Here is a 23772-nt window from a genome sequence, read left to right on the forward strand (position 1 = left end):
GGAGAGGGAATTAAGTTGAGAACTGAATCTAATGGACATGACAATAAATTATGATATCAGAAATCTAAAAGAAAGATCAAGAAACACATACTGCAGTGCATAGCCAGAGGAAAAAAAAAAAAAAAAGATAGAAGAGAAATGAGATCACATGCTTACAGTGCTAGAAGACAGACAAATTCTTCCAAGAGAGATAAAGCATGTTGTAAACCCCTAGCCATTTCAATTATGTAAATCCTTGAAATATACAGAAGGTATTTATCTACCAATGGTGGATAGCAATGGTAAGTAACAGACTTTTCATTCCAGTGTTAAAGAAAGGCTCAACTGACCTGAAAAGTAATTAAGAGATTCTATATTAATAAGTATATACATATTTGCATGACTGTGAGGATGATGCCATGTATATAAAGTAAAATACAAAATCATTAAGACCAGCTGGCATATAATCAATATTTCTATCATCAGTTTGCTTACCTTAGTAGAACTTACTAGTGTGGTGGGTTGACCTTGACTGGGTGCCAGATGCCCGACTCACTCTATCACCCTATCACTCTATCACTTCTTGAGTACATTTCCGCTTGGTCTCTGATTTTGTCTGAATCATTTTCTTCCAAAATTTTCCTTTCAAACTGTCAAAAATATGTATAAGAATAAACAGGTGTCAACAGCACACAATCCACCTGTTAGCTGACATCTGTGGCATCACATCATTGTATCACTTACTGTAAAAGAGGCCATTCAGGCAATGTCACATTCCATGATGCTATAAGCAAAGAAGAAAGGAAAGAACGAAAGCTCTTCATTTATTCTTGTGTTTATATATATATGTGTGTGTATAGTATGTATACAGATATATATAACGTGCTGCATGGGTGGGAAATAGCAAGGGATTTCCTCCATTCCAACTAAAAATAGCATTTTATGAAATGAGGGTCTGTGGAAGAAAGGAATTGTAAAAGCGTGGGAAGTCTAGTACAATGCATCAGATGAAGAGTAGCTGGCAAGTTGGTGGAAGCACAAATAAACAAACAGTTGGTTATGCTGACATTTCTCTAATGTGACTATTTTGACTGCATGTTTACATTTGGCTGTAATGTTCAGATCACAACAATGACTGATAGGAAATATGTGTCCTCTGTACGCATGAACAAGTCTAATTTCATGTTAGTTTAGTCATGTATTTACCATACTGGTTTGCATTACATCTCTAATAAGGGGCACCAAAGCTGCAATTGTTCTCCACTAGTTCACTACGTGAAAAGCAAGTGCATTTTTCCTGTTTGTATGACACATCACAAGTGGCATTCCAAGGTGTTCAAGGCATTGTTGGTTTTGCCCTCACTGTAATTATGTGCATAAAATACCAACCAAGTTGCTAATATCTTAGAACTGTCATCGCTAATCATACATCTATAGTTAAGCCCACTGCAAGCAATGAGAAATGGGCTCAGTACCCACAATACTTCTTCATTAAAAAAAAAAAAAAAGGATAAAAAGTCAAGGATCCAAGGAACACGCTCTTATACTGGCCACTTTAAATCTTCAAAACCTTACTTTAGCTGTAACCAAGACATCAGTCGTGCTATCTGATCCTTAGACAGGTCTTAACCAATGCTTCTCATGGGGCCTTTCTCACAGAATCACTTTTAGTCGTTTTTAAGCTTTATCTGTAAAATTTCACTGCCAGTTTCAGAGCTTATATCTTGATTTTTTCCTATTTCCTATCTCCATTCAGGCTAGATGATTAAATATTTACTTCCAGCTGTCAGCCCAGCAGAGCACTGGATCTGCCTCCTCACCTTTCTCTCCTAAAACTACAACTGTGGCCATTTTTTTTAAATGAGAATTCAATTCTGCCTTCATTAGTAAGAATTCCTGATCTGCTTCTGGAGAGTAGAGGTGAAGTAAGGTAAAATAAGAAGGTAAAGTCAGAAGTCCTTATAAAATCTTTGACCTAGTCAATGGGAGCTGTGGGTTTAGGCCTCGATCCGGACATGTTCCAAATTTATTCACCTGTAGCACAAAGTTACGGGTGAAATGTGTAGTAAAACTCCAAAGTGTTTTTCAGCCTCTTCTGTCATGATTGCAATTGGCAGCTGCCTCAATAAACAGTCAGATTTATTCCAGACAAGAGTATGCATTAGATTTTCCAAACCATTGAGATTACTTTGGGCTATTTGTGCTGTATAAAGTGAATTTGCAGAGCAATAGGCACAGCTACGGATTGGGCAGAGATTCAGAGCAGCCCTGCAGAGAAGGACTTGGGGGTGTTGGTCGATGAGAAAATGAACATGAGCTGGCAGTGTGTGCTTGCAGCCCAGGAAGCCAACTGTATCCTGGGCTGCATCAAAAGGAGCATGACCAGCAGGGCGAAGGAGGTGATCCTGCCCCTCTACTCTGCTCTTGTGAGACCTCACCTGGAGTATTGTGTGCAGTTCTGGTGTCCTCAACATAAAAAGGACATGGAACTGTTGGAACAAGTGCAGAGGAGGGCCACGAGGATGATCAGGGGACTGGAGCACCTCCCGTATGAAGATAGGCTGAGGAAGTTGGGGCTGTTCAGCCTGGAGAAGAGAAGGCTGCATGGAGACCTCATAGCAGCCTTCCAGTATCTGAAGGGGGCCTATAGGGATGCTGGGGAGGGACTCTTTGTCAGGGACTGTAGTGACAGGACAAGGGGTAACGGGTTCAAACTTAAAGAGGGGAAGTTTAGATTGGATATAAGGAGGAAATTCTTTCCTGTTAGGGTGGTGAGACACTGGAATGGGTTGCCCAGGGAGGTTGTGAGTGCTCCATCCCTGGCGGTGTTTAAGGCCAGGTTGGATGAAGCCTTGGGTGGGATGGTTTAGTGTGAGGTGTTCCTGTCCATGGCAGGGGGGTTGGAACTAATGATCTTGAGGTCCTTTCCAACCCTAACTATTCTACGATTCTATGAAAATTCAGACAGATGCTGTAGTTTGAGTTCTGTGCAGTTGTGAACATACTGAATTAAATAAACTGGTGGCCTGATCAAGCCTGGGAGCTGTTGTATTGCTTCTCATTGATTCAAGAAATTTAGCATACAGAAGAATAACCCTCTCTTCATCTCTGTAGATCTTGTAAGTGCACTTTCACTGTTCTCTAAACTCCATACCTGGAAGGAATTATTAATTCTAGACAGCTAAAAATTACCAAACTGATGCTGTGCAGTACGGCAGGGTGGAGAAGTTTTAGGAATAAGATGTAAAAGCTCCTTCTTAGCATTAGAAAAACTTTATGATTTTTTACAACTATCACAGAAGTCATTAGCCCAGCCATTTTACAAATATTTGTACTTTTTTTACTCAGAGTCATGCCAACTACCAGAAGTTATATCAGTATCTTCACTGAGTGTTCAACACCTTCTATGTTCCCAGTAATGACTGTGGTAAAAAGTCATGCTTCAGGGTGTAAATTAATCACTTGTATTTAGAGACAGAGAGAGAATCATCAAAAACACTGCCTACTTTAACAGATTCCTTTCTAAATATGTTTCAGGTCATTTTGGCTGCTTATAATGAAAGTTTCCGCTTAAAACTTGCAGCCTCTTTTTACCCTAGACCTTGCCAGGGCCCTGAGTGCATTCCCTCCCAAAGGCATAGCTGGTGGGCAAAGGCACAGGGGCCAGCAGAGCCCAAGGCCAGCTCCCTCACTAATGAGGAAATTTGCCCTTTCTGATCCAGACCCACTGCCTGAGCTTCCTTGGTCAGCCTCGGAGATGTCCCATCACTTTGGATTGACTGGGCTGTGCCTGACCCCAGTTGCTGTCCTAGACCTGGTCTAACCCTGACATGCCACTCAGAATCCCAGCTCCTTCTTGCTGAGGTCATGGCTTCTGACAGCCATATTACCTTTCCAGGCTCCCTCCAGGCTTATCTGGAGGAGCAGATAAGCACCCTTATGGGGCTGGCCTTCTCCTATGATCTTAAGAGGATGAAAGAGCTACCGCAAACCTCCACATAAACTTATGGAAGTCAGGAGCTACGTTATAAAAATGTCAAGACTTTTGAAACAAATTAAGTGTCTGAAAGAGCTGCAGAGGACAGGGGATTAGTTTCTAATAGGCTGGTTTGGGTTTAATCTAAATAAACACCATTGGTTCACAAAATATTGTGAAGCACAACAATCAAAGAACATGCACCACTGTTATGCAAAGTGATAAAATGAGAGATATTATAAGGTTAATTATCAACACACATTATGTCAACAGCTCCTGAAGTCAGGATGAGCTCAGTCAGCAGTGTATCTGTAACTACCTCAGCTTTGTTCCTTTTTTACTGGGAAGCTACAGGAAAAGGTAGTGAACTGTCAGCAGTGACATGGGGCTTTTCTTAATGTTTTTGTTTTGAAGTTGTTCTTCCCTTCAGTCAGTAGTATTCAAATGAATAAGAAGCACAATCCTTGCAATACTTCTATGATCTGTTGAAATATTACAGTTCCTGTCCTAAAGGTCCAGAGAAACACGGAAATCTCCCTAAGGCTCCATAGACCCTTGGGTTTGTTCATGATACTGCAGAATTTAGCCTAGTCTTGGAACCTGTCTCAATCTCCCTCTGAAGGTGTCCATCTCTCCACAGTGATTAAAATCCTGGTGCTTTGTTCAGAAGGACCTGAATTCCAGGTCAGCACAATGGAGCAGTGTGCTGTCATGTAGTCAGGAGCCATTCAGGAGCAGATAGCCAGGGTCACCAGGGCAGCCCCAGGTATCAGACACCTTCCTGAGCACAGGAATGGGTTGAGGACAGACCAGGACGTGGGCCCCTGATATGGCCCCAGCTCAATGTGGCCCACGGCCAGTCAGGGCAAGGATGTAAGGGGCTGGTGATCAATCCTGCTGTGGAGTCACTAGGACAGGGGCTGGCAGCTCAGTGGGGCTGACATGGGGTCCTGTGCCCTGTGCAGGGTGGGAGACACCCAGGGAGGCTTGGCAGGAACAATAAAGCCCATTGGTGATTAATTAATATATGCTCATCTTTTAAATACAGTTCACTTTCCCTTGAGTTGTGTGGAATGGACATAAAGGAATGAAACCAGTTTAAACTGAAAGGCAATATTTCTATCCAAAACCACCAAACACTCTTCACCTTTCAGAAGCTGGCGCAATAAAGACTTTTAGTAGGTACTATTTTGAAGCCGTTTTTTAGCATAGAATTTTTTTTGTATTTGGAATATTTCAAATTACCTTTCTAAAAGGCATTATGAAAAGTTCATAATTTAAATATTGAATTAAAATATTAAAATATCTTAATTTTTCTGGAACAATTCCCACACATTGCTTAACTTCAGGTAGTGAAAAGACTGCTCCATGTAATAATACTTAATAATTGCTTTCAACACACAGAAGCCCATTGCACAGGACTCTGCATTTATGGAGCTAGGGAAGCAGTGTATGGCTTGTATCATTCAGACATTATACGTTACACACCACCTTGTAATTCATCTTACAACTATTTCTAGAAAACTCTTTCATGTATGAGCAAGTTTGAAATATCCAGATCACATCTTTGCTCATACAGGTGCTTTCTGGAATTCAAATGACACCATCAAGAAGCTTTCTGGGGATGCCTCACACAACCAAATGGAAAGAGGATGGAAAGAAATTCATAGTGAATGGCAATAGTGAAGCAACCTGATATGCACCCAGTGCAGGGAGTGATGCTGGACTTCTAGTTCTGCTTCACAGCATGAACTTGTACATCTTTTTGCCTGTCTCATGCTAATGGGGATTGTTGCAGACAGCAGCAGTTTTCAAAAGGTATTGTAAACTAAAATTCCACCTTCTAGTGGAAGGTGTCCCTGCCCATAGCAGGGGGTTGGAACTAGGTAATCTTTAAGGTCTCTTTCAACCCAAACCATTCTATGGTTCTATTCCCTCAGGCCAGAGAACCCCTACAGAGGCTACATTCAGAGAAAGACCACTTGGGCACTTCAAAGCCTAATCACTCACATTCCAAGTCAGGCTCCTAGATTGCCGACAGAATATGCAGGGAATACTACATGATAACCTTCTGTAAATTAGTCACAGCAAGCCCTAAAAAAGGCTGTGTGGTTCAGATGTATCCCAAGGAACTAGCCACCTTCTACCCACTCGATTTCCTAACGAGGAACTAGGGATTTTAAATCCTTCATTTGTGTTTGAAAATCAACGTTTCAGGTACTGCACAGGGGTTTATTAACTGAGGAGTACTGAGCCCAGGGGGTTTATTTCCTTCTGCCCTTAAAACAGGCACAAAAAAGTAAATCATTGTGTCTCCTGCTACAGAATTCTGTGTCTGTAACTTGGAAATTTGACAGATGGCTAGTTGAAAGAATCAACAGCAAGAAAAGCTGAGCTTGTTTGATCTTCTAGCTGCTAAGTTCAAAAGCTGAAGGAATCTAGCACTGGATTCAGTGCTTGTAAAGTCTTATAAGGAAGCAAAAGGGAATCCGTCCCTTTCATAAATATAAACAGGAAAAGCAATTTACCTTCACAGTCAAAAGATATTGGTTTGTTAGGTTTTTTTGGTTGTTTTTTTTGGCATTTTTTCTTCTTTCTCTGAAGCCGTATATGATAGATCTTTCCTAGGGTTATTTTTAAATATGGTCTGCTTGAAGGCAATGTGCTCAGTCCCTGGGTGGGAAATATGCTTCATTTAAGTCAACAGCAATCTGTACTGCTGATTAAAAAACAAGTGCTGATGGGCTTCACAGGGAGTCTCATCCATCTTGCCTTAGTTAAGAAGCTGGTAGAGAAAATGGTGGTGGGAGGAGGGGAAGGCTGGTGGACAGAGTTCCATGAAATCCTGAACACAACAGCAACAACAACAAATTATGAAATATCTGTACTTAAAAGTTCTATCAGTGTGGAAAACTGGCTCTGAATAGAGAATTTCAAACTGTTTGATGATTGCATATCCTGGGAATTCAAATGAACTTTGCCACCACTGCCAGTTTCATAAAATAATGAAGTCTCCAGCAAAGCACAGATGGTATTTCTGAATGAACAGATGATTATGCCAAGAGAATATTATGCTTGGAAACACATTTTATTGATATTTGAGTAAAGCAGTTAGAAAGACAGCTATAGAAAAGAGAACCTAGCTCTTTATGGAACACCTGAATACAAGAAATTAGGCAGTGGCTAAAGGTTATTTAGTGCATTCTTCAGTCCTACTTACTGGGAATTAATTGAAAAACTATCCATGAATCCCAAGGATTAAAATGGTATTATAATTAATGAGAACCATGAGAAGATGTGCGAACAACAGCTAGATAGTAATCTGTATTTACCTAAACTGAAAAGAGATTACAAACTTGCTGTTGGATTTCCAAACAGCAAAACTGTGGAGAGCTTAGAAGAGGGGTCAAATTCCACATGTAAATTCATGTCAGTGAAGTACAAAAAAAAGTCATGCTTATTGATGTTTACAGACTCACAAGCCCAAACTTATGCCCCACACTGTGTTACATGTCAGTAAGTTTACAGTGGTGAAATGTATTGACTCAGTTAATAGAGTTACGTCTGATTACACCTGTGCAATCACAGCCAAGGTCAGTTGCTGACTTCAGTGGAAATTCTGTGTCTGTAAACCAAGGATGTGATGTGACAAGACATCAGAAAAGGTGTGCATGATCTTTTACATTACTGGGTTTGAAAAAGCTGACTTCATACTGATATTGCAATTTCTAAGTGAAGGCTGAAAACAGCAGCTCTGGTTTCTGCGCTGGTTTTAAATTCACAGTAGCTCCCTCAAGGTCAATCACCTCTTTCTAGCAAATTCAAGATGGTATATGTAAGAGAAGAAACATCACATGTGATTTTTCTCAGCGGTGAAAGATATTCAGCAGTGTATTTTGCAGGGCTACATCATAGGCATCAGCCTCAGCTTTTTCCATACATTTTTCTTTGAGCACAGAGGGCAAGCCTTGGAGGCAGATGACCCTGCTTAAATAGTAGTCTCTTTAGTGTGAAGAAAATGGTATTCATCACCAACATGACAGCAAAAATAGTACATATCCAGCAGACATTTATCCTGATGCCAGTGATGAAAACATATGAGGGGTTACCTAAGCTATTTAAAAGCTACTTGTGTTCAGTTACAAAATTATTTAGGAATAAAGCTGTTGAATGTCCTATCCCTGGAAGTGTTCATGACCTGGCTGGATGGAGCTTTGAGCAAACTTGTCAAGCGAAAGGTGTCCATGCCTGTGGCAGGGGGGTTAGAACTAGATGATTTTTAAGGTCTCTTCCAACCCAAACCACTCTATCATTCTATGAATAACCAAGAGATTTTGATTATACTGGGGGGATAAGGGAGGAAACAATAAGGAAATTTAAGAAATCATACTTTTCTAGGTTTCTTATCCAATGAGACAAATAAAAATTCTAGAAAGGGATCAATTAGAAAGAAAAGAGATTACAGGAATCCAAAATGCTCTCCTGCTGCTGTAATTGAGGGGGTTTTGTTATTGAGTGGAATCCATGGGTCAGATTCCAACTCCATTTCTGCATCAGTGAAAGTTGATTTCAATGCCAATAAAGTCATATTAGTGCAAAGTAGTGAGACGTCATCCACAAATCCATTTGCATGTATGAGATGAATACATTAGCTTCTCAGCAGATGGCTGTGAATTCTTCCAGACAGAGCATGTCTCTAGCTTTCAAGAACCATTTAGCAAAAGGAACACTGAAATCACTCCTGGAGAGCAAGAGCTAAATGGCTTAAAGATAAGAGGCAGCCTTACTGCAAGGCATTGTCAGCTCCAATGACAGTACCCACTGGTCTATGCATTATGTCAACTGGGGCTTCATGAGCACCTATTACTTGTTGCTTTATGATGTCAGAGATATATCCCTTTATGTGTTCCTTTAGAAAGCATTCTTCTTTCAGTCAGTGGGGGAAAGAGGGTGTGTAAATTACATTTTGAATATCCAGAATTGTTCAGTAACTCCAGTTCTTATTCTGTGATTCTGTAATTTTGAAATGAGAAGTGACCAGCAGAAGTTAAAGAAGTTAAGAAAAAGGAAATCTGGATTATGTAAACAAGGAAATTATTTCCTATCTTTCTAAACAGAACCTTTTAATGAAGGTTAGAGACAGAAACTTATTTGGTAAGAGGTTATTAGAATTCAGCTAAAATTATTCTGTATAATATTGGTGTATAATATTGGTGAAATAATAGGATTACCATTGTAGTTTTAGAGCACCTTCCATTGAACAATGTCAATTCAATATGCAGACCTAAACTTGTAAGGCCTCCCATCAATCTAGTGATGCAGACAAATTTACCTGGTGGGCTACATTTCTCCCACCCATGTAGCATATAGTCATGTAGCACGTGGGGAGGATTTTCATGGAGTCAAAACAGGATTTTCTATATGGATGATACAATGCCATATTTTAATTTTCAGAGATTCCATAGCAGACACAGTATGTGGGGAATGTATAATGACCCATTAGAAAAAATTGAAGCCTGTAAGTATCTGGAGGGCACTAGTCATGTTTATTGACTGTCATTCAGGAAAAAGGAGACAGATGCTACAGTACAAAGTGAAATGTCAGAATCTTTTAATCAATATATTATGCACATAGGAGAGCTATGCAAAATCTGGAACTGTCAGAACTGGCAACTTCATTCCCTAATCCTTAGCAATCCAACATACAGTATAGAATCATAGAATAGTTAGGGTTGGAAAGGACCTTAAGATCATCAAGTTCCAACCCTCCTGCCATGGGCAGGGACAGCTGCCACTAAACCATGCAAGTGCTCTACCACAAACACATTTCACATGTATTTGGTGAATAAAACAGGCATGCCACTATCTATGGCAAATATTAATGGTGCAAATAACAGTTGCAATGTACTTTTACTGCATGTAAATGTGTAATTACACTTTGCCAAGTGTAAATAACAAAAACATTAGACAAAAATTATCTAAGGATGGCATTATCAGACAAGGATGTAGGTGCATATACTGAGAAATGTGCGTTGTTGTACTGGCTGGAAGTGTCAGGACAGTTGGCATTCAGAGAATGATGGACTGCGTAATCCTTCCCCAATTATTTTTCACCTATGTGCCAGTGCAACCTTATGGCATCAGCTGATTTTGGTGACAATATTAGAAGCAGTGCTGATTTGTGAATAAATAAATGGAGAAACAGAATTTTTTTCAATATAAAATAATACTACAAATTTTCTTGGAAGGCACATCTTACCGTTTGTACATATAATTTTATATAGATAACTAAGATACACTTTTGGGGGAGGTTAAATAATTTTTATTGACAGAAAATATTCATCAAGACTTGGCTGAAACAGTTTGAAAACCTAAAGTACACATCAAGATTTCTATAGCTCTCATTCAAAGTGATATGATTAGATGTTCAAATAGCCACCAGAGTAAGCCAATAGCTTAAGTAATTGAAAAATTCTGCCAGTGCCAAGGACTAATACCCCAATGAAGCAACAAAAAACAAGATTCAAACTGGGCAAAAGGATGAAATTCTTTTCCACACAGAGTTTTATAAGTACAGTTGTTTTACACAAAAAAAACTCCTTAATGACTATAAGTTTACCTATTTAATCAGGCAAATGTGCAAAACCTGAGGACAGATATTTTTTGTATAAGAGTAAGGGAAACCTACTAATTCATTTTCTGACTATTCTTTTATTTCCAATGATCTGGAGGAGAGAAAAAACAAAATGTTTTACACCACCTTAATGGAGAAATTGTAAGCAAAAAAGTCTGATCCTTCATCCAAAGAAGTGAAAATACACAGAACTATCACATAGAAGAGAAAGAAGAAATGAAAACTGTGTGTCTTCACTTAGTGGAGAGGAATAACAGTTCATATCCTCTAATAAACTTCTTGTCAAGAATGGAGAAGATGAAGTTTTCTTACCATGTAGTTTCTGCTCTGTGAGAGTGGAATGTCTGTGAAAATCTACCTCAACACTTATTAGAGTCATACTTGAAATCTTTATGCTTTTGGGTTTTTTTTTCAGTTCCAAAAAATGGGGTTGGAGGCAAGATGAGGTTGAAGAGCCATGTTGTCAGATCAAGCACTAGTTGCTCCCAGATACTCAGCTCTATGTGGTGCTGACAGATGGCACGGGTCAGAACAGCGTCAGCAACCAGGAAACTTTGTAAGATTAAGGCCTGCTTTATTTGGAAAACTCAGTAAATCTAATGGATCTGGGTAAGTTTGGCTGGAATTAGAGTTGACTAAGATACATGGATGAGGTATAAAATACAGCAATTAGCATGTTTTTTTCCATTAGGAAATTAATACATTGATTCAAATTAGGTGGGACCTACTCTGTATTATTACCTTCTGTTTTCGATTTGTGTCTTCCTATTTTTCTTCTTCCAACTACATATCAAGAGAATGGATATTGATTTGTGAAATGCTGGTTTCTAAAGGCAAACAATATTAAAAAATAATACCTGGTCAAAAGGTCTAAAGTAAATCCTACCTTCTGATATTCTGATGTCGACTGTAGCAAAACACCTTCAGAATACAACTTATGTATGTGGAGTGAATGAAGCTGTGACTGGCATTAGAATAAGATTATCAGTATCTTCTCCATAAAGCAAGGAAGGTAGTTGATGCATATTGTTGCAATAGTTTAAACTAGTTTCACTCAGTTTAAATAGTGACCTAAATATTAATTTGTGACTAGAGATCTATTAGACAGGGGATTGGAGAGGCGGGTTCATTGCTTTCCATGCACACTTCCTGAACATTGATCAGCAAACCCATTAATATATCCTAAGCACTGAAGTCACATCTGTGCAAAGAACAGGTTACTGAGGTTCTCAGATAATGTGGTGATTGTGGATTATCTTTATTTCACTGATTTGTGCTTTAGGAGATTTTTATATTTTTTAACATGAAAAAAAATATTTACTCTGCATTGTTGAAATAAAACAAATAGTGCATGTTATATAAAACTAATTAAGTGCATAGAGTTGTAACTTCTGCAGTCAGACTTACTGAAAGAGAGAATTTTCATTCTGCACTTAGCTTTGTGCAGATTTGGAAAACATACGTATGATATCCCACCAGGAGTCTATGTGCAATTTGCTTTTAATGGACTAATGAGCTGCTAAATATCCCGTAAATATATATGATTAGCAAGCTAACATTGACCAAGAAAAGAAATACTTAAAAATACATACCACTAACATGTAATTACGATGTAAAATTAGGACTCTTGATTAGGATTAAATGACTAATCAGAAAGGGTGATTTGCTTAACTTGTTTGCTAGGCCAGCATTCTGACATGACAATAAAGAAAAACCACTGGGACAAAACTGTTAACAGTCTGAGATATTCCTCTATGGAGGATCACAACCTGGTGATTAGGGATGAAAGCTAAGAAAAAACCCAAAGCAACAGTTTTAGAAGCTTGGTGGAAGGAGAACAATCACCTCATTTACATATCTGGACACAAGATTTATAGTACTGAAACAGTACTGGCAGAGCAACAAGCTAAAAACATCAGGAAACAATTCTGAAAAGGAACAATACAACTTAGGTCCTGACCTAAAATGTTCTTTTCATATCTTATCTTTGAACCAGCTGACCAGGTAGGAGAGATCGTGATCTCTTCTGCAGTAGACCCAGAATGTAATTACAGAGGCATAACCAAAGTTAATCAGCCACAAAGCATACATCTGTAGGGAGCTGCTCCCAGAATTTTAGAATGTTAAGCAAAAAAAAAGAAAAGAAAATCGGTGCAACTGTGCTGCAACTCTATTACCTCTTATTTTCACCTTTAAAACATGTGTTTGTAAAAGAAGTCATATGTTCAAGTATGTTTGAAGAGTTAATTTTCTTTGAAAATACAATCTATTAAAATGTAATAGTTTTTATGTGTTCTGTACTTCATCAGATTGTGGCAATGGCCAGATTCTGCCTCTGAATGCTTCAGAGTTGGCAGCTTTTAAGAAAGGAAACTGGAATCTTTTTTTGTGAATCACCAATGACTGCTTTTTTAATAAACCCTTATTACAAACACAGGGGTTTATTAGTACTCATAAGTGATGCATGTATGCCCCTGTACAATTTGAGTTTCAATTCTGAAATGAAGCATTGGTTGAAACATCTTTTAATTTACAAGTCAATTATATATGTTACAAAAATCCCTGAAAGACAAAAGAATGCACAGTGCTGTTACTTGCAGTGCTACTTTTCAGAGTAGAACAAGATCTTCTTGGGAAGCAGCATCTGCTTCCAAACAGGCCAAAGGAAAGAGCAGCCCTGTAACTGTCACTCTTGCTTTCCCTTCAGATGTGCCTGTGTTTGGAATTGTCAACTCGTGATGAAATAATTTTACTGTGAAGCCACCCCACTGCAGTTTTTCTTCTTAATGCATTATACAAAGGTCTCCACAGATGTGTCCACGACATTTTGATGTTGAGACTGACAAAATCACTTTCCATAGTATTTTGTCTGCCTGCCACAACTCTACTGAATGCAGAAACAGGAAAGACATTTCTATGAGTCAGTCTGGAATACCTGGCGCTATCCATAGATGCAATTCAGTCTTCTGCTTGGGGGGGGTGGGGGGGTGGGGTGTGTGGGGCGGGTTGTGCAGGGAAGCCCTTCTCTCTAAGTTTTGCATTTGTTTGAGTTCACATGTCAACATCAGAGTTTTTGCTGATGCAGGAAACAGTCAAGTAGCAAGTGGAGCCTATGCACCTGATGTGGGAGAATACAGTGTGTTTGGTTCAGGGTCAAAGCTCCTACTAAAATATAAACCATACCAGCAGATACCAGGAAAGTCTGGACTGGGCCCTGCAGAGGGATTGTGTGATAGTTTGTGCAATACAGAAGGGAAGAAAAGGCAAGTTTCAGCCTGCTGGGTACAGACAGGCAAAAATAGGTGTGGTTCACTTGCAGTTAAAATGGTTGTCCTATCCCACCATGTGCAACTGGGAAACCATAAAGCATACTGGACACATAGGATGATTTCCACAGCTCCAAAAAAGATGATGTGTGAAAATATGGATTTGGGGACTTGAGGGATGCAGGTTCTTGAATAGAAGACATGCCTTAGGGATGACCTCTTATATGTTGTCACCATCAGATACTGAAGGCTAGTACAAATGTCATAGGATATTGTTGTTAATTGATAGAATAAGACTGCAGTTCTCAAGAAGGAAGCCTACACTACTTCTCAGAAATATCAGAGTCTCAATTCTAGACAAAATTTTGTAATCAGGGAAGAAACATATCTTGGACACACAGCTCATGATAGCAAAATCTTGAGCTGCTTACTGCAGAGTTCTGCTTATTTACATTCCTTAAAGCATTTAGAATGACTTAGGTAGTGCTGAATCAAGCCTTGTAGTAACCTGGGGAATTAAGCTGGCACTAATAAATAGGGATTGTTTGTTCCTTGCTCAAGCAAATCTTCCACTGCTTATATTGAATGTTAACAATGAAAGGGCGTAGAGATCCATAAGCCTGGTTCATTGATAAATTATGCCAATATAAATGAGGAATAATAGTGCTTCAGGAATAATTGCAGCAGAACTAAAGTAAATAAAAGAAAGGCTTGCCTCAAACTTTATTAAAGTTAATAAAGCAAAATACGAGGCCAAAAATGGCATTTGAACTATGAGGCCAGCCCTTCTTACACCAATCGCAATCACTGTGGCTTCACTTTTCCCTATAGGACAAACCCCAAGTCTTTGGCAGGAGATGATTATCTTCATTGCTGTCCTGTTCAATTTGTGAAGGAAACCATTTTATTTTTGCTCAGAATTATCTAATTTTCTTCATTGGTCTGTTTTTGTTGCATTTCCATATAATCAACTTTAGGTGAGCAATTTTCATTAATGGAAACTGCGATGAACTCAGTGCACAGGAATTAGCTATCTGGGAGAAATCCTGACAAAATGGATACTCTCAAGCCATTGACTGTTGTGTCTATGATCTCCATTGAATGACCAGATATTTCTTAGAAGTAACAGAAAAGATCAGACATAACATTTCTGTGAACCCATGGCAGATCTGTACTGAGACCTTGTGGCTGGCTCAAGGGCATTCTTACTAATTAGTCTGATGAGGATTTTAGTATTCTTAGTGCTTTTATTGAAGATGAGAGTCATTAATCATCAAGCCAGATGACCTGTTCTTGTTAGAGAGGTACCAATGACTAATGCACATTCCCAATCAGAAGAGACAAAGATGACACAATAACTATCTAAAGGCAGAACAGCAAAATTATATTTGGCTGTGAAGCAGCCCAGGAATGTTCAAATACTACCAACCTGAATTTTTAAAGTAACTTTGATTAATAATTTGGCCCTTCCCAATGTCTAAGTGCATGATAAGTGAACATGAAAGAAGATCTGGAGGTGAAATCTTGATCTCTTTATAATCAGCGTTTTAACCCAAACGCTTTTCCAGATTCTAAATAATGATCACTAGTTATTAACATTGCTGTTCATCTTCCCTGTAGGGATTTCAAATACTTGCAATCACTGCAAAGCAAAGATACTATCTGACTAATGTGAAGCTTGCCACATTAGATTATGCCATTTATTTGAGCTAAAGAAAACAGTGATCGGAGGAACTGTGAAAGGTCATCAAATCCATCTTTGTACTCCACTGATTTATTTATTTTAGTACTTTGCTTGTGGCAGTTGCTTAGCCAACCTGGGTAATTCCTACCAGTTTATTCTCTTTACATGAACTAACAGAAACAAAAAAATATAATCTGGCAGTATTTTTATTTTAGATTTGTAATTATTTCGACTCCTCTCTCTTTACATGCTAAATAGCACTTCTTTGTATCTTCAACTAAAATCTGTCATAAAGGAAATTGTGTGGGCAAATATGCTTATATGCTTTGTTCCACCTACAGAAAATAGAGGGTTTCCAGACGAAGGCATTCAAGACCCCACTCGGATGAAGAGGGGCAAAATTAAAGATGCATATTTCATAAACACTTTAAAATATTGCTTTTTAGTCTGGTCATTACAGGGTAGGGGGGGCTGTTGGTTGTAGGGAAACTAGTTGCATAGAACTACACAATGATTGCAAAAAACCCTGCCTCTAGTGATTTGGATTTTTTTATTTCATACATCATTTAAAACATGTTGCAGTGAGGTTATTAAACCAGAATATACCCTTAAAATAGGACTGGAAAGAAGTGAGTAAGTGCTCTTTGAGGTTGTGTGAACTCCTGCAGTGCTCCTGCCTAAACCTACTGTTGTCCAGGCATAAGCATTTACTGTCATTTGAGATGCCCTAGGTATCTCACCTGTCTCTCATCTACACCTCCCACAGGCTTGTGGTCTGCTGCACCAAGTCCAGAGTTATTTTTGCCAGCCCCATAGAGGTGCTGTGAAAAGCCTACAGCATCTCAAATGGCTGTAGACTGAATCTCACATGCTATGTTCGTTGTAGCTGTAAACCACAGCTTGTGCTACAATAGTGAAAAATGTCCAATGTGCCATTTGGAGTGTTGAGAGAGCACATTACCTCAGCTCTTTTGCAGGACAGGAGATACAGAGACATGTCACATTTGCCTTCTGTCTTGTCAAGCTTTGATGAAGTTTTTGGTAGTGGGGGAATCTGATCCCTGTGTCCTTTTATACTGCACAGTACTGCAGGAAACTTCCCTGAAGTCAACAGTTTGGCAGACTCCTTGTCATGTCTTCCACCTATGGTTGCTCTGTTAGATAGAATCTCAATGGTAGAGTGGTAATTTTGCTCCATTACAGTGTTTAAAGTAACTGTGACTCCACAGCAGGCTACCAGAACCCTCCAATATGTTCATCTTTCATTACAGTAGATTTCAGCATCTGACCTTCCCTGTACAGTATGGGTTTCTAGGAACTTTTTTCCCACCTACTGAAATAAATCTCTGGCCTGAGAGGCTTTAAAGAGAAATACACTTTAGATGATGCTTGTAATTTTTTTACTTACCTATATATCTTTTCATAATTGGCAGTGAATAACTGAATAAGAGTCATACCAATACCTGTACGTCAAAAAAGTGGTATTCTTCATTAAATTATTAATTACCTTCATACTACTGTAAATTAAGCTGTATAGAAGTATGGATCAGTTCAGACCACGAAGTTTTTGACAGCAATGAGATCACTGCAGATGAAAAGCTGACAACTTATAAGAGAGGTGAAGAATATATAAATCAAAGTGATGGTAAGCAGGAAAAGGTTGCATTTACAGTGTAATTACACACACAAGGCAAGATTCTGTTTTCCTTGCTCTTGTTCCTGCTCTAAAATCTCTGTGTGAATACTCCTCCAAGTGAATACTCAGCAAATAGTGTGCCAGCTGTTTACGTATCCTAGGGGATTAATGCAATTATCATCATAAGGTGAGATTGTTTGGACTGCTGCCAGTGATGTTACATGTAATGCATGCTGACCATAGAAAGGAAGGGAGCTACAGTCCTTTAACTGTTCCTGGTAGATCCTCCGTTACTAATATTTTCTGTCCCTCTTTCTTTCCCATAGTGCTTCAGATTTATGCAACCTGACTGAAATTCTTGTCTCAACAGCTTGCCAACATTGATATGCTTATGCTTAAAAACACTAAATTAACCAACAGAAATGTAGGATGCTTAATACCATCTTACCTGGAGTAGAGATTTTTGCTCTGGTGAATTACCCTTATCTTTGGTCTATTGCTTCTGCAATGTCATGTAAGTGCTCCTCTATAAATAGAATACTTAAAAACAACAGCTATAAGCTGTTGATTCATGAGTTCACTCTATTGGAGAGGTCTGTTTTCAGAAGAGCAATGTATAATTAATGATCTGTTTTATAAAAAGGATTATTTTCACTGAAAAAAAAATGTGTTTTACACAAACAAGTCATCTTCTGAGACTATGATTAAATGAATCAAAAGGAGAGAAAACCTGTCAGATTTTCCTTCTGCATATCTACATGTTTCCATGCAGTTTTCCTTCCAAAACATGGTGAAAGATATGTCAGGCTCATTTGGGTTAAATGTCACACAACTATGGGTTTTCCAGCATTCACCGAACACTGTGCTCTACAGGCACTCTGCTACATGAAACACAAGTATGAAGATACGGTTACAATAACAGAAATAGCTTAGTACATCCTCTGCAGTTTGTGCACACTTAATATGTAGCTGCCTAGAAAGAGAGAGGCTAACTGAAGCTGAAGTTTTATGGACTCCTTGATTATGAATGTAAAAAGAGAAGGCAAAGTCAACATTCCCAAGAAATCTTTGAATACCAAAGATAGCCACCTCCTCTACAGGTTTGAAAGCAGAAAAGTTATTTATTTTGTTTTGCTCAAGGGCTCCTTCAGTTAACATTTTATTTCCCTGGAGATGGTTGAGAAAGGCCTTTGACTCTAAAATATCATAAATTAAGTACCATTTTCAGGTGTTATACTTTATTTAATGGATTAAGAAAAAAAAAAAAAAAAAGGAAAAGCAAACCCAGACACAGTTATTGGGTACAAATTCTAATCTTCTTACTACAGGAATACCCTAAGAATAATGGCCACCATGGTAAAATACTTGTCATCCCTTGCAGTGGAAATACAACCAAGGTAACACTGAATCTACATTCATGTGTTTGCTGAGGCCGAATCTAGTGAAGTCCCCTATCCAAATAAACTTTTTTGGAGGTCAGGCAAACCTGTGTGATCAAATCTGTATGATTCAGATCAGGGACCTGAAATCACATCCTAGGTCAGTCCCCTAAACGAAGTATTTGACACATGAAACCAGGTAACTGTTGGTCTCAGCTAAGCAGCTTTTCCTCTTGTGCATATTTATTGCAACCCTCCCTCCCCCCAGTATTTTCACCCCTAAGTGATGTCTTAACTAGTAAGATGCAACCTTTTACTTTCCCCCCTTCTGCCCTACTCCTAGTGTAATATTATCTATACAAAGAATAGGCTGAATGGGTAAAAGAGAAGATGGTTCTCCTTAGCCACAGGCGGTTTTCTTAGTGTCCTGGGTTCAGCAGTAGCAGACATTTTTTTCTCTTTCTTAGTAGCTGGTGCCGTGCTGTGTTTTTGACCTTCACCTGGGAACAATGCTGACAACACCGATGTTTTTAGTTGCTGCTCAGTAATGCTTACTCTGACCAAGGACTTTCTGAGCCTCATGCTCTGCCAGGGAGGAGGGGAAGCTGGGGGGAAGCAGAGACAGGGCACCTGACCCAAACTAGCCAAAGAGGTATTCCATACCACAGCACGTCATGCCCAGGATGTAGAACTGGGAGCAGTTGCCTGGAAAGGCGAGATCACTGCTCAGTCAGGCTGGGTACTGGTTGGCGGGTGGTGAGCGATTGTATTCTCTTCCCTTGTTATTTCCCTTATCATTATTATCATTGGTGGTAGCAGCAGTGGTTTGTGTTACACCTTAGTTACTGGACTGCTCTTATCTCAGCCTGTGGGAGTCACATTCTTTCGATTCTCCTCCCCATCCCTCCAGGAGCAGGGGAGGAAGGGGTGGGGGGAGTGAGCGAACGGCTGTGTGGTACTGAATTACCGGCTGGACTTAAACCACGACACTTGGGATACAGAGACTGAGGCTCAAATGTTGTTTCTGAAGGTGATATAGATATAGCTAAACTTATCACTAGGAGAATATATAGGGTTGGGTGTAAAATTTAAATCAGTTAAGGAAGTGAGAGAATGCCTCTTTTGAGAAAAGTCTTTTGGATTTCTGAGGTTTCCACTTGAGTTCTAAGGTGCTTGTCAGAGAGCAGTGCAGTAGCATTTTAACAGCCTGAGCATAAGCTAACATACATATGAATAAAATAATAATAGTAATAATAATAGTAATAAATAATAATAATAATACACGCATTTTGCTCCTTCCTCTCTGATTTCCGGCATCAAAAATGCAAAACCAAAAGAAAATAAATCGAATGTTTCAGTATGTGTGAGTTACATGAGGTAGAACAGCAGAAGATTCAGAACAAGCCAAAAGGACAGCTGTGAAGACTTCTATATAAATTATATAATCAAAGGTATGTCTAAAGTGAACAGGTGATAAGTGACTTCCAGAAGTCATTAATGAATATAGAACATTTCAGTTAGGACCTCCAGAAACTGAAAAAAAAAAGCCATTTCAAAAGATTCTGTCATCCTGAATCTGCAATTTATCATGACAGACAGTGAATGTACATTTAGAAAGAGATATCATAATCAATAAGTCAAGTCTAAATGTAGCTTTATACATGCTCAGAAATAGCTTGCAATGCTAGAACATTATTGAGCAAACTCAGCTGCTAGAACAATATAACTCCATTCTTTGCTGGACTGGCCCACTACATACCATAGCGATATGTAAGGAAAGTTAGACAAATGAAAGAGGAATGCAGAAGGAGAGCTGAAAACTCCTAATTTGTAAAACAAATGTAATTTAAGAAACAAGTTTTTGTTTGGGATATAGAATGACTTCTACAGTACAGACCATTTCCCTGTTGGTGTACCCCAGGCTCTGATTGTAAATAGGTAATAACTGTAGGGTACTTTCAGTTCAGTTCTAAAGACTACTGTTTTAGAAAGCATTTGGGAATAACCTTTACTCACTTTGATCCTTCTGAATCCTTTCTATCTTCTTTTATTTGATCTGTCTCAGGCCTATTTTTTTTTTTTTTCTTCTAATCAGTGCTTAGGAACACATGAAGAGATGAATCAGTTACTGAAAAAACTTTGACTCAATATTCAGTAGGTAACTATGCCAGTTTCATAAGACTTGTCAATGGGGGTGATCTGATCCAGCCTATTCAAATCTAAAATGGAAAATACATTTCCTTCTGAATGGTGAGCTGCCTGATAATGAGAGAAGTCCAAAGAAAGAAATATATGGGTCAGCAATAGACCCATCCTCAGAAATAACTGTTAGATAGTTTTATGCCTTGTATAATTTCAGTGATGACATATCAATATTATGATTATCAGAACTGTTAGCACAAGACATTAACACAATGTTATAATTGTATTGCTATCTTTATACGGTTTCAGTCCTATGGATGTCAATGGTACGTGGCAAGCTTGCACTTACTCTCATGTAAGCTGATTCAGATTGTTAAAAAAACATGATTAGGCTGTTTGCATTGGATTCATCCCATCTAACTGCAGAAATCCAAAAGTTAAGCATCATACCTAAGCTACAAGTCTGTTTTCAGTGTAATGAATGGCTAGATGCATCTCTAGAGTGTGCTTCATTTCATTCTGAACTTAGTGTCTAGGAGAGGTGGGAGGAATCGCCCACTCTTCTTCCCTTGATGATAGCAAAGCCTCGTTCACTGTCTTGACTTGCTGCCTAAGTTTTAGATGAATAAAGCTGGATGATTTCTGTGGAATACAAATCCAATCCCAACAGCATTGTAACAGTACTTTTCTTGAGACAGCAGAAAAGGTAGACAAACAATTTTCATATTCTAATTGGCATAGGTCAAGTTAGAAGAGAGTTACAGAGAGAGCTACAACAGGAACAGTGTGATATGGAAAAGAGAAAAAATATTGGAAAAGCAACCAACAGTGAGACTAATGTTATGGATTTACTTTTTTTTTATTACTAAGGTGAAGATCATCAGCTCATCTGCTAGTGGTAGAACTCACTTAACAATATTTGTGATTATATATATAGTAGACAGTTATATCATACAAAGAGAAGGTTGGTTATAGGTCAGATTAGTAATGTTACGTCTATAGTATGTCTTTAACTAACAACTGAATGACTGCCACACTCTGGAAATGGAGTCAACACCAAATGGATCTCTCCATCTTCCACCACTTATTGCCAGACAGGGCTAGCATAATGCATTTCCCTGCACCTCTACAGCCATGATAAAGGCCAAAGCAAAAGAGAATGAAAGCCTAAAAAGGGATATTAAAGGTTTGCTTGGAAAAACTTATCAACTTCTCTGCCAGACATATGTCAAAGTAAAGTGCTGTGATCAAGAGGTGATATATGAGGGTCTTCTGTCACAGATGTATAGATTCAAACATAAATCCTTGAAATACAATTATTAAAGCTTTAATCATCCTTGGGGCAAATCTTTTCTTAGCTCTGAAATGAACATCAATTAAAGCACATGTGTTGAGGGCTTTTTAACAATCAATGGGCATGTGAGCGATACAGGTTTCTTGCCATTGGTTAGAGTTTGTAGTAAGGATTAACAGCCTAGTTCACAGATTACTTCAGAGCAAAGTTGTGGCCACGTATGCAGAAGTTCTGCAGGAGGGAAACAACTCCCAGATGCTGAAGAAGGAACCAATCAACTGCCTTTGCATGATGTGTAGAGACCAATCAGCTGTCTTTGCATTATGTGTAGAAAACAATCATTATAAAGCTTAAGCGCGGGACCAAGCCTGGAAGCTATAAAAGGCAGTGCTCTGAAGTGAATAAAGGTCAGTTTCTGATTACATTAATCAGTGTGCTGTCCGTGGATCTTTCGCACACGTGGAAGAGATCAAGTGAGAGTGGGAAAGGGAGCAGTTCAGTATGGATGGGATGGTGGGGGTTTTAATGCCAGGATTGTCACAATCTGTTTTGCTTTCTCCACCAAACCCTAAGAGGGCAAAGCCAAGCACTAAGGTAAGCACAGACAATACAGCTTCTGTAAGGGCAGCAGAATCAAGAGCAAATGGAGCTCTTTACAAATGTTTATTGTAGCTGATTTAGCAGCTAACAGCAATTTTATAGTCTGGATCCAGAGAACCAGGCCAGAACATTTCCATTGTGGATGACTGGCAGTGTTCAAGGCCAGATTGGATGAGCTTTGGGCAACATGGTCTAGTGGAAGGTGTTCCTGCATGTAGCAGGGGCGTTGGAATTGGGTGAGCTTTAATGGTCCCTTCCAACCCAAACCGTTCTATGATTCTAAGATTATGGCCCTTTTGGAGGTTCTAAATTGTTTTGGAGGATCAATAACTGGAAAACATCTGTCCTGTAGCAAGAAAAAGTATGAAGAAGGGTAAAATCATTGTGTGAATTATTTCCTCCATGTTCTAAGACATCTTTCATTCATATACATATATCATGTACTGTATTCTTTTTTTATATTTTTATCATTAGAAATATTTTGTGACTCCTTGTTCAAGTATATCACTGCAATGAAGAGGGAGACTTTGTTAGAAGTTGCTTTAGCCATGGAGCATACTGAAAATAACATACATCTCCTACCACTTCAGACAAATTTGGATGTGCTAAAAGAGAGGAATGCTGTAACACCAGGAGAACTAAAAATAGCTCCCATTCATTGTTCAAGGCCTTGGTAGTAGTAATTAGTGATGTAATTGGTCTGATGCAAAAGGCAAACCCCCAACATGACACAGGAATAAACTGGCCACACATCGGAGAAAAGTAAATGTATTTTCTTCAGAACAGGTACTTTTTATCTACAAAACACATGGTCTCACTACTAAACTACTAAACTCATTACTAAACATGCTCAACTTCAGCAGTGATTTTCTTCCATTCCATGCCCCATGCAACACAAACCAGCGTTAGTACTGATACTTCTTTAAATTTCCTGTTTTGTATTTTTTCTCTCAGTAAAAATCCCTTTTTAAAGTACCTTTATATCAGAAAAAATCCATTAGGGTTTCTGCTCGGTGTTCTAACACTTGATCCGTAAGTCTTTATTCTGGGTTTTAGAACTGTGCAACAGTAAACTAGAGTCCTTCAAGCATAACATTCTTCACCCAAGTCCCAAGGGATAAAAATGTTTAGTACATGATCAAAATCTAGTGCTATTTTTTTTTCAGCGTTCTTTTGATCTAA

Source organism: Lathamus discolor, chromosome 2, assembly GCF_037157495.1.
Source record: "Lathamus discolor isolate bLatDis1 chromosome 2, bLatDis1.hap1, whole genome shotgun sequence".
Classification (NCBI taxonomy): Eukaryota; Metazoa; Chordata; class Aves; order Psittaciformes; family Psittacidae; genus Lathamus; species Lathamus discolor.